This window comes from Centruroides vittatus, unplaced genomic scaffold (assembly GCF_030686945.1).
Source record: "Centruroides vittatus isolate TY-2023 unplaced genomic scaffold, ASM3068694v2 contig_1891, whole genome shotgun sequence".
NCBI lineage: Eukaryota > Metazoa > Arthropoda > Arachnida > Scorpiones > Buthidae > Centruroides > Centruroides vittatus.
In genome coordinates this window covers 243-13,270 of record NW_027121163.1, presented here as the reverse complement: position 1 = coordinate 13,270, position 13,028 = coordinate 243, and positions in this window count along the sequence as shown.

Here is a 13,028-nt window from a genome sequence, read left to right as displayed (position 1 = left end):
TGAACACCGTCTTCTCTTTAACCTGTCTTTGTTATATCCCTCATTACTGCGTGCTATTATGTCTTCCTTCTCTCACTGTAGGAAGGCTATCGTTTTATTGTCGCCGGGCTCTATGTCTGTGCATCAACCAGGTTGCCGCTACCGTTTTCCGGTGTGGGATGAGACATTCTTCTCTTTTTTCTTGGCGTGCTTGGTACTTCCGCAGCCAATTTGGTGAATATTTGCGTACTGGCTAATCTTCATCTTCTTCTTACAAACCTATTTTTCTCTTATCCATGCTGGGCATTTCTTTGTCTTGAGCAGGGCCACTTGGTAGTTGACGAGTTCGCCTTATCTCTTCTCGCTTCCTTTCAAACTGTTAGTACTGTCGTAATTGTGAAGTTTTTAGTTTCCCTCTCATCTTAAATGCTCTTAGTATTAATAACTTGCTGTGTCTGTAAATTCCCATTAAAGGACGCCCTCTCTCTGTCGTCTACCGCTTCTTGCACTATTGTAAGCGGTTGCCTGTTACTTCTTCTTACTTCTGAACGGGCATTAGGTGTGGAAGTCATGCACTGGACTCGCCCGTCCTGCAATTCTTCCGGACATGAGCGATTGGCCGGGTGGACCTCCTCAGTTGCTGCATTCTGTCTTTCTTTTTTGGGGAGTAGTGCCGTGTTCCTGGTACGGGTATCCCTCAGATATCCGTACTAGGAAGCGGCGGTTTTAATCTGGGATGCAGTCAGCAGTCGGCAACCGGCTTTTCATCATGTTTCCTATAGTTTTGATCCACTCGTGTTGGCGTCCGATAGGGCGTGGCGTTAGCGGACCTCTGCACCTACCTACTGTTTCATTACTCTATCCTTCCAAAAGATTGGTATCCCTTTAAAAGAATTCGGTATCCCTTATTTTCTTGACTGACACTTAAAGGCTCTTTCTTTTGTAGCTTTCGGCTAGCTTAATAATAATTCTATTTTCACACGATATAACATCCAAGAACCCACTTTATAGAACTACACGTCTGTTGGAGACTGGATAGTGGTTCATACCTTTTTCTTTCACTGACATAAATTGTCCGGCTATAGTTTTCTATATTTCTCCACCATTTCTTTGGTAATGGTCTCCAGTACTCCCATGGTTTGTTCTGCCCCAGTTTCATATTAATAATTACACTCAGCCAGGAGATTCTTCATTCTGGCTGACTTTATTCGGCTTCGCACTTGGCTGGCTATGTGGAGTTTTTCTGGTTTCACCACATCTGTATTAACCAAATGGGGACCAGCACCCCATTAAGTCTTCACGGAAGGCTCATACAATTATACTCCTGTGGAGCATTGTAGTATTCCTTTGAAAATTACTTTTCCAAATTGCTAGAAACCCTTAGCTGTGGACTGCCACCGCTGCTTCTTTTTCTTGGTGACTTTGGGTAAACTCCAATAACCACCACCTTATAAGTTGCTGAGGGAATTTTTAATTGGTGACGGAATTTTTATTGGTGACTTATCTTTTTCTTGGTGACTTTGGGTAATCCAGTATAACAAGTTAGGTCTGGTTGGTTAGTCTCACGATCTCCACACTTTCTTGTCTATCTTAATTTAATAAATATCTTAAGTAATACGAACGGCTCGGCAATAGCCCATACCAGCAAATGTTAGACTACTTCAAACGGCAATTTGACATTGAAAAGTAAAACAAATGAAGATGAAACAACAGGACAAATGATGTGTTTAGTAATTACAGTTTTTTCTTTTACTATTGAATCATACACGACGTTGCGGGACTAATGACGTAATAGTCTGTGTTCACATCGAGGGTTCCCCATTATTTCATTTAAGAAAAAAGGATACACGTATATATAAATTTGTCTCTTAATAATTACGAAAAATATACGTGTTTTGTAAAACCATACTTTACAAATCCTGTGTGCTATCTACAGTCGCGTGTTTATCCCATCCCATGTAAAAAACATGACATAATGGACTTTTTTAGTCTTATTGCCCCGTGAGCACTAAGAAGATTCATTTTTATCAAGCCCATTATGGATTTTCGGCAGGTCTACATGAAAGCGGACGAGTAATAATGAATGGGATATCCGGAGGGAGTGAGATTTATTGCCATACGGAAGGAAAGAACGTATGCACATACGTATCACGAACGCTTTTAACATGCACATTGTATCATATCTGTGCATATATCTAACATTATATAGCATGTGTAAGCGCAAGGGTTTGGTGTCGATTTTGCAATTGAATTCCCTCTTTCACTTACACTTGAAAACTGAAAATGAATTAGAGAAAATGTGTGTGAAAGAAAGTAATTGTAAATACAGGAATACAGTTTCTGATATACTTTCGGTTGTCTGGAGGAAATTTTAACTTGGTAATTTATGGAATCTACTTTCATTAAAATTGCTTCCTGAAAAAAGTTTACAAATTTCAATTATTGAAAGTATCTTAAAAGGGGCACGAAACGTTTACATTCAGTAATTGATTGGAAATTATTAATTGATTTTATAAAGAGAATTAGAGGAACTTTCCGCAAATTTACTTCATGAAATGATTTCTTTGAGTAACGTAAGTAAACATAAAGCAAGTAGATCGTTCCAATTAAAATTCTTTAGTATACTAATCAATATTATATAATTGAGATAACATTATAAATATGATGTTGTCCGTGGATCTTTAATGTTCTGAATTGGAAACGATAATTCAAGGACATAAGAAATTGAGTTTATGTAACGAAAATGAACATTTTTGCCAGAAAACTGAAGTAGAAGTAATTTGTTTGTTTCGTAAACACGATCCTTCAACTTATTTTATCAGAATTTGACTCCTAAAAGTAAGAAAAATTATTTTATTTAAAGATCTTTTTCTTTTAAGATTTATCGGATGCTTTTCTTTCATATAATTGAAAAGCACAGTACAAATTTGTGATTGTATTTTGTGTTTGCATAACGTTAATAATAACAGGATTAATTTTATGATTTATTAATTCAAATTATTAACATATGTGTTAATTAAAAACGTGTTTATTCTACAAAAACAATGCGTTAGATCGCGAGTATTATTTAAATTCTTCAGAAATTACCTAAAACTATTATTCAAGGCAATATATAGTGGAATAAATCCGGTAATTTCTTACACTCTTATTATTAATTCAGCTACAATGCAATATTCCAATACACACATACACACTTTATTTCAACACAGACAACGCTTATTGTAGACTGAAAAATGTTCTTCAGTCTACAGTTCAATTCAATAGACACTACGCTTATTGCATCTATAACGTTTTTCTCTCGTAGCTGCGATTTTTACTAGAGGGCACTGTTTGTAACTTTCTTTCGCGCAGTTCGTAACTACGCTATTTATTTTAGGAGGATTCCAATTATAAAGCTCTGTCTACATCTTTTCATCTGGTAACTGCGCGTTTAATTTAGTAAAAGTTCGTGAATCCGGCACTTCAGGCTCCACGGTGAGGCTATATTGTCGGACGATTTGTATTTTCTAAAAATTCGATAAGTCATATGCGATCCGTGCTGTAAGTTCGAGATGCCAGCCATTTTTAAACGCTTTATAAAACTTGGTCCGACGCAAACTCATTTTACATCTGAATTACACACTTATTGCAACAGAAAAGAGAAGCATTCTACAATATAGCGACACAGAATAGAATGAAAACTTCAATCACTCTTACAATTGAGAGAGAGAGAGAGAGAGAGAGAGAGAACCCTGTACGTAAAACTAGCAATGAGTCGATAGTTGTGTCGTGTCCGTAAAATAAACGACTCTCGTTAACGTATAAAGTTAACTTTATTATAATACAAACGTAACTTTGTGCCTCCAGATCTAAGCGTCACCACGACTGCCCGGAGACAAAAGAACACGACGACGGTCAAAGGTACGGGTCCCTAACTAGGTCAAAGGACAATTCGGTGTGGGTTATCCACTGGAGGTTTTCGTACATAACAATTCTCCCACGCTTAATAAAATGTTGTTTAATAACTCCCGAACCAATTTGAAACCTTATTAATTAACAAAATTTAACACTATCAATGTGACATACGTGACATATGTCTGAATTAAAAATCTGTGAAACTCACAATAATCGTAGTAAAAAAATCTCATAAAAATTTCCAAATATTAAATTACAAATTTCTGACATTCAACAATGGCCTCCAACAATATCAGAGCAATGTAGATTTATTACTATAATATAAAAATGGAAATTCTAATGAAAATGGTTTAAAATGTTTGCTATGATAATTCTCTACATAAGATATAACTAGAATTAATGGTGAACCATTGGCTTTTACCCAGAATCTTAGAGTTATTGACTAAGTTTTTAACATACTTCATCGAAGTGATTCTATTTGATATACAAACAAGGAACTTTTTTACGATATTTACGTCACTCGTAAAAACATACATGTTCAGAAATCAAAGAATATTGATCAGTGATGTAACGAATATTCGGTTACTACCCGGTATTCGGCCTATTCGGCCTATTTTTCACTATTCGTCCGAATACCGAATATTTAAATCACTATTCGGCCGAATACCGAATACCAAAAAACAGGAGTAAGAAATAACAAAAACACAGTAAATTAATCATTTTTGTAACTTTTATTAATGCTGAACATTAAACTATAATTATTAAAGTTAATAAGAAATAGCATCTAACTCTAGTATTAAATTATTTCGTAATTAAATAATATTATAGCCTTTATCTAGCCCGATATCCTATGGCATTGATGGCGTGTAGGTTAGAATGTATCGGGCATTAATGTTATTGTTTAGTTAATTATGTTATATTCGTATTCGCGTATATTTTAGTATTTTTACGATATATTTGAACTGTTCCACAACTGGGGAGAAACTAGACCATATTGTGTCACCACAAAAGTATATCCTAGGGTACTATTCAGTCTACAAATACGTAGTAAAAACAAAATTTTAGTGTTTAATTAAAGAGTTAAAATGATCGATTGCAAATAAAATAACTTATAACAAGTTATAAGTTATAACTTACATCTAAATACTAACAACTGCCAACAATCATAGCGGGCTATTTACGGCTATTACATAAATTATAAAGCAATTTGGCACTAGAGGTAGACGTTAGGCTCCATCTCATATTAACTTTAATAATTATAATTTAATTAATTAATTTAAATAATTTAGACCTAATAGAAAAAAAATCGTAGACAGCGGGCCAATAGAGAGCACGGTGCACGATCTTTGCCATAATGCGGTTTGCGCGCCAATTTTCGTACGTGCGTTAATCAAGCCGAATAGTTTGGCCGAATATTCGGCCATTCGGCAACGCTCCTAGCCGAATATTCGGTATTCGGCTGAGGCTGAATATACTATTCGTTACATCACTAATATTGATCCGTAATATGTTTCATGCTCGTGAAGCATACAGTTATCTCGCGTAAGAGTTATTAGAAAATCTGTATGAAAATTACTATATTTTGCAGAAGTTACGCATAATGAATTCGAATATGGAAGATGGAAGCTGCATGAATTGTTTCCTGAGGCCCTGTTGGACAACAGCTCTTATTTACGGATTAGACTCCTTGCAGATGTGTTCCTGCAAACAACCGACTTACGTACTTAAAACTGAGAAATTAAGAAAGATCTACGTTCGGTTTGTTCAGGTTATGTTATGGCAATATACTATAATTTGGTTATGGATAAATTTACCTGGAATAAGGGAATATGCAGTTTGTCAGGGATTATTTGACAAATTCGTGAGTGATCCTCAAATAATGAACAGTGCACTGTTAATCGTACTTATGACTTACTCGATTGGCCTGACGTCTGTCAATAAAAGAAAAATCCATCAGATTCAGATTCTTCGAAACAGATATTTTTATCAAAAAATTACTATTAAAAATAATGCTCTGCTAAGAATGGTGTCCTTTCTCGTTTCTCTTATTGTTATGTTTTATGTATTATTTTTGAAGTTATTGTTCTGGTTTTTTACTATCCTGCGTTGGAAAAGAGAGAAATGTTTCGATTCGAAGCACTTTTTTGTGCTGTTGATATTGGAGTTTCGACAACTTTAATTACAGGAGGAATAGCATATGTTTTGCTGTTAGCAGCTGTTATTGCATTTGTTCTTCATAAAGAGTTGGAAGAACTTCTGAATGAATTATGCGAAATAAGAAGAAGCGACAGAAGTCTGAAGGCGAAATTACAGGATTTGATGATCCGTCATCAAGATCTGTGGCTTTTTATGAATCAGTGGAACACAAAATTCAAATATATTTCATTGACTGTTTATTTCGGAATAATTTGGGGAACGAGTTTTTTCTATTACGTATTTTTGTATCTGGACATTCAGGGATTGTTTAGAGTGTGGATTTTGGCTAATGTAATTCTTAATGCATTTACCTGTATTATATCTGCCTGTCTCCTGTTCTGCATGGCATTTACGGTATTTATTCATTATGCTTAAACTATTGTTATTTATTACTTTCTCTGTTTATTTATTTTTCTTTCGCAGATTCAGAATGGATTTCAAGACATTCGGCATTTCGTAATTAGCGATTTGGAATTGATACGAAAGCTTAAAGTAAAGTTTATCGTGATCTTTATCTTATTAAATGGGAAGTTGGATTTAATAAATTAAATGTTAAATACGAATTTTTTTTTAGATATTGAATTTTATGAAACGATTTGGAAAAGTGTCGTTGTGTCTTACGATGGGAGGTTTCTTCTGCGTTAACAAGCGGATTCCTCTAAAAGTCGATAGTTTTCATCAACTCTTACAATATTATTTAAAAGTTAAGTTAAATATTAATATTTATTTTGCTTTATTTCAGGTTGCGAAAACATTGCATTCCGTGTTTTCGGGACTTTTAAAATTGAAGAATGTATCAAATGACAGACACGTTTGCCATCACATTTTCACTGGCAATCACTCCGATTTAAACTATAATCGTTAAATGTTCACCGTTTATTAATCATGTCAGAATGTAAACTTTTATTACTCACATAGTAGTGTACTAAGCTTCATTTTAATTGTTTTTGCTCAACGGATAATGAAAATTGCGCGACAGTACGTTTTCACTGACAGTTTGTTATCTGTCTCAATTTAATTACTTTTATTCGCAGGGACTTATTGAAAGTTAATTATAAATTTTTGTCTTGGACGCAATTACAATAACTTGTCTTCGTCGATTATAGCCCACCAGCAACCGAGTAGATGAATTTACCGAACACTAGTAATTAGTCGCGTGTTTGCACCTCGCCAACGCACAGTGTGTAAATCTGGCAATCTAGAAAGAAAAAGTTTAATTTTCAATATAAAGTATTGTTGTCAGTATTTTAGGTATTTTTTGCCAATAAAATACATATTTGAGTAGTTTTATGTTATTTAATATATTTAAGAAAATTTTACAGTAGATATAGTATGTAAAACTTACAAATTTATATAAGAAATAATATGTAATTAATATTTGTAGTTTGTTTTGTGTTTAATCCTCATAAAATCTTAATTTTCTAAAGTAATAAATAAAAAAAACACAAGTATGCCGGCAAAAACGAAACAGGGAAAATTACGTGTGTAAAACAGAATAGGAAAACATTCAATCGAAACCAGTAGTGACACTACACTCGTGTAACGAGTCGATATAATTCTGTCTTTCTTGTTGTGATAAACTTTTTTTATTATCTAATAAATTTAATATTTCCGGATTTCTTTTTATTGTTTATTTATTTGAGATGCTTACGAACGGGGTATAAATGAATTTGAGGGGATGAAAAGTGTTTCCGGCACGTCCGTGTTTGCATATTTTTCTGTTAAATAGTTCCTGAACTTTGTGTTACGTTTGTTTTTCACATCTCGAGCTTCTTTTGAATATGTGTGAATTGCGAAAATGCAAGCTTCAATAATGTCCTTTTCGTGAAATAAAATTTTGTGAATGCTCGCGGGCATTGGATACCGTGCATAGTGTCTAAGGTAAAGGTCTTGTGTCTCCGTTGCGTAGGCTTCCTTAATTTAATTTCTGTGGCCGTGCTGAGTTTTTGGCAAGTTGATTGCAGGAAGTGTTGCACGTTTCGTTATTTGAACGTAGCACCACAAGCATCGAAAGTACAATTCTGGAGTTTATTTAGTTATGGCAATGCAACACTTACGCGATCTGCCTAGTGGGACACCTTCCGGGAGGTGTTTTTATGGAAACTGGCCCCTACTTAGGCTTTACAGACGTGGAGAAAAAAATGGAAAACTCCACGTGGCCAGCCCGTCCGAGCCATACGCGATCCCACGACCGAACTCCCAGTGTTCGGGGAACGAATACCGCTTGGCCAATGGTGGGTCTAATTCTAGGAGTATTTAGTCTCGACGTACTCGTGACAACATTGACTATATCGTCAGAAAATGTAATGTTTTTAACCAGGCCAAGAAAATAAGTATCGAAGATGCGATGTCGATGCCTCGCTACTTTTTCGTATTTGCTATTGACATCTTGCCAAACATTTCTAATTTTCTGCTTTATGCAGTTTAAAACAATTTCACCATTTTCTATGTCATCTTTCTCGAAAGAACATATGCAATCGTGGCCTCAAACATCCAATTCTTTAGATATTTGTAGCGTATCAGGCTCTCCCAGAAAGTGAGGATGCCATTCTATTAAACATGAAATAATAATTTAATGCGCAAATTGGCGCAAAACGTTTATCATAATTCTTTTTAATTTAAAACTCTAAAAAATTTTAGAATATAATCCAAGTAAAAAACTACTCTTTAAATCCGATTTCGAGTGAGTTAATTAGACAATAAATAACGAAAAGATGCTATACTTTCATGAACTTCTTAATTTTATTTCCCAAATGCATTTCGCAACGCCTCATCAGTGGGTAGTTGAGTCTTGGTAACCTCCGTTCCTTTTATCCTGGATGATATTTTCCCAGCATGCATCTATCTGCATACCGTCATTCCGTTAAAGGAAATACAGAAAAATCTTACAAAATTAATGAAGAAATATAAACAGGAAGTCTCAAGTCGCCAGGTAAAAAATATATTAGACTTTAATAATATACGATATCCAAAATTAAATCTAAGAATTAAGACTCATAAACCTGGTAATATATGTCGACCATTGGTGGATTTAAAAAAAACAGTTTTATATAATCTCGAATGCTACTTGAAAATCTATTTGCAGAAAATCGATAGATCACCTTACAGTATAAAAAATACAGATGAATTAATTAATGAATTACTTAAAGATAAAATTAAAAAAAGTCATTGTCTCATGAGCCTAGATATTAAATCCCTGTACCCATCGATAACACTAGAAATGATTAAAGAAACCATAAATAGATATAATATACCTGAGCATATTTTAATTTTTATTGAATTTATATTTAAAAATAATTATTTTAAAATTCATACAGATTTTTATCGCCAAAAAAATGGAATTTCTATGGGATCGGTCGTCGGACCAAAACTGGCTGATATCTGCATGATACCGATTGATGAATATATATCACAGGCTCCAGGTATAGAGTACTACGCACGTTACGTTGATGACATATTAATTATATATGACTCACGAATAACTACATCCCAAGATATTGAAGGCTATGCAAACAGTTTGAGTAGTAACTTAAAGTTCACCAGTGAGGAAGAACAAAATCAGGAATTAAATTATTTGGACGTTACTATAATGAGAAAGGAAAATCGATTGTTGTTCCGTAAGTACGAAAAATTATGTAATACAAAAAAGACAGTTAACTATAAATCATATTGTCCCGTAGAAACCAAGAAAAACGTCTTTATTATGGACCTCAGAAAAATAGTGAATAGGACATCCTTACAAGAAGACATAGATAAAGAAACAAAACAACTTTTTAAAAAATATTTATTGAATGATTATCCAAAGAATTTATTATGTAAGTGGTACAATCATTTTGAAAATCACATATATAATGTAAAGAATCATATTGATAATACTTTATATGTTGAATTTCCATATGTACATAAACTTTATGAGAGATATAAATTAATTTTTAAACAGTATTCTATACGTATCGTGGCAAAACAAAAGAACAAATTGTTGAATATAGTTAATGTCATAAACAAAGATGATACAAATATGTTAAACAAACCTGATGTTGCAGGTGTAATTTATAAATTATCTTGTACTTGTCCACAAACGAAGTCTTACGTTGGAGAAACCGGAAGGAAGTTGGAAATACGTTTAAAAGAGCACGAGGCAGCAATAAGATTAAAAAGAGAAGAATCGCCGTGGTACCTACATTATAAAAATAATTTTTGTAAAATAGATAGAAATAATGTAAAAATACTTTATAAAGAAGAAAATTGTTTAAAACGACGAATCATAGAACACTTCTGTATAAAAGTATATGCAAATTTAATTAACCTGAATGACGGTATGCAGATAGATGCATGCTGGGAAAATATCATCCAGCATAAAAGGAACGGAGGTTACCAACACTCAACTACCCACTGATGAGGCGTTGCGAAATGCATTTGGGAAATTAAATTAAGAAGTTCATGAAAGTATAGCATCTTTTCGTTATTTATTGTCTAATTAACTCACTCGAAATCGGATTTAAAGAGTAGTTTTTTACTTGGATTATATTCTAAGGTTTTTTAGAGTTTTAAATTAAAAAGAATTAGAAATTTGACCGATCCCATTGCCTTTTTGAATAGTTTCAACGTTTATCATAATTTAAATACTTAACGGTAAACTAAAACATTAGGTAAACTTCAAAAAGTTCTTTAAGTCGAATAAAAATTACTCACCTATTCAAAAAATTCTTCGAGACAACAATACCTAATTTATCAAAAGTACAACCACCAGTAATAAGGAAAATCTGTATAAAGTACGATTCAAACATGCGATAAACTCTAAGCGTTGTCAAAGGCGCACACAAATCGAGACAACTACATGTAGCCAAGCGCCATATGCAGAGCTATGAGTGCCTATTGCAACTTCTGTCGAATTCAGACGCGTACTTTCGATACCCCTTTGCATTTCGAGGAAACTTAACCTGTATTCTCAGTACTATGGGCAACAATCAAAATGCAAAATAAATTAACACCTTCGGTTAAGTAAAAAACTTTGAATTTCTTCCACCTTCATTGCCAGATTGTGCAACGACTGGTCTCGTGGAGTTTTCGGCGTTTTCTTCACGTTTGTAACACCTTGGCAGATAGCGTTGCCTTGTACAAACAAAATTTATCGATTGTAATGTGATACACATTAAAAGTATCTTTAGACATTTTAAATAATGCGAATACAAAAACTACAAAAGAATCCGGCAACGAGTTTTGCAACTTTACCGGCTGTTATGAGATTTAATTTAAAAATAACTTTTATATTATTAATTACTAGCGGATGAGTCCGGCGTTGCCTGCGCAAAAAAATAACAACAGAAAGATTAAGATTAGAAGTACTTTTAAGTTTTCAATAATAATACGTTGTATTATTTGATTTATATGACTACAAAAGTTATCTTGCGTAATGGTTTATCACACCGAGTGCCGAATCTACCACATTTTAAATTAAAAATTCTTTAATCCTCTACTGTACACAATTTGAAGAATTTTTTTAAAAGTGCACTTATATAAATCAAATACTATACTATAACGAACATTAAAGCAAATACCATATAAAAAGTTTGGTTGTTTCAGTTACCATTGTCATGTTTCTGGCAAAACTTGAATAATACGAAATGGCACAATTTCATTGGTCAAGTAAAAACCAATTGGAAATACCATATCTTAAATTTTTTAATGCAGCAAGACCACCTGTAAAAGAATTGCGAACATTGTGACAAAAAATTGCAACCCGGAATTGTGACGATGTCAGAATAAATAATCGCTTGTTAGAATTAGTTTGGTTTGTGCATTCCGTGAAGACTTTTATGGGAAACTGGACCCTATTTAAGTGTTACTAATGTGAAGAAATTCCAGAAAACTCCAGGTGGTAATATCAAAAACTAATTTAATAAAGAAACGGCGAAGTAGCTTTGACTAAACTTGGTATTATGGCTTCATTTCGTTATCACTTTTGAAATGTTTTTTTTCTTATTTCTTGTTAGTCCAGTAGATGGTTTCACTAGTTCATCCGTTGTACCCTGTATTTCAATTGTTTAATACTAAATACTTACAAAAATTATTATCAACACATTAAAAAACAAAGTAGCTAGAAAATTGTGAGCATTATTACAGCAGGCACAACATCAACCGAACTGGAGCATAAATCCCATAATGCGCCAGGGGCTCTCTGTTTCGTTGAATTGGAGATACTGTGAATTTTTCTGCAAAACAGCTGTTGGATAGTGTGACGTATGCTTCGAAACTCGATTTTCAAGGATTTTCTTCAGCATAAAAAATGTGAGTGTCGGTCAACAACACTATTACATATTTATTCGCCGTTACAATACGAATACGGTGATATGAATAACTCAGTACCGCCAAAAATTGGATAAGATCACTTTTGCATCTATACCTTTCATATATATTTTTGTGTTTAATATTTATAATATAGGATGGGTACTCTCATTGCCAACCGCTTCTAGTAGTTGGCCGTAAAAGCCAACGTTCGTGCGTACTGTACATAGTCTATCGAAGCAGGTTTAGACAAGCCATTTTCACACTAATCATCAAAAGACGACTCCATTCTCAATGACATGTAAAAATAACAAGTTGCTTCATTAACGGTGATGAGAAAAATTATTATGCAACACCCCTTATGGTAGTCGATCACATAGTATCGGCATTGTCTGGTCTTTACAAAAATAACGAAGGTTCCGAGTTTCATGGAGTGTTATCTACAAAATGACCATTATTGAACTCATTTATGTTTGTAGGGTTGTCATATTTGTGAAGGACTCGATAAAGGAAAATCCAATTGTTTACCGCCATGTTAATACTAATTATTTAGACCTATTTGGAACTTATACTTTGTTTCCTACTGCTCGAAACGTGACTTATTCACTGTAAACATTAAATATCAATCATTCAAATACATAATCATACTTTTAAACGTGTTTCAAGCAATTTCG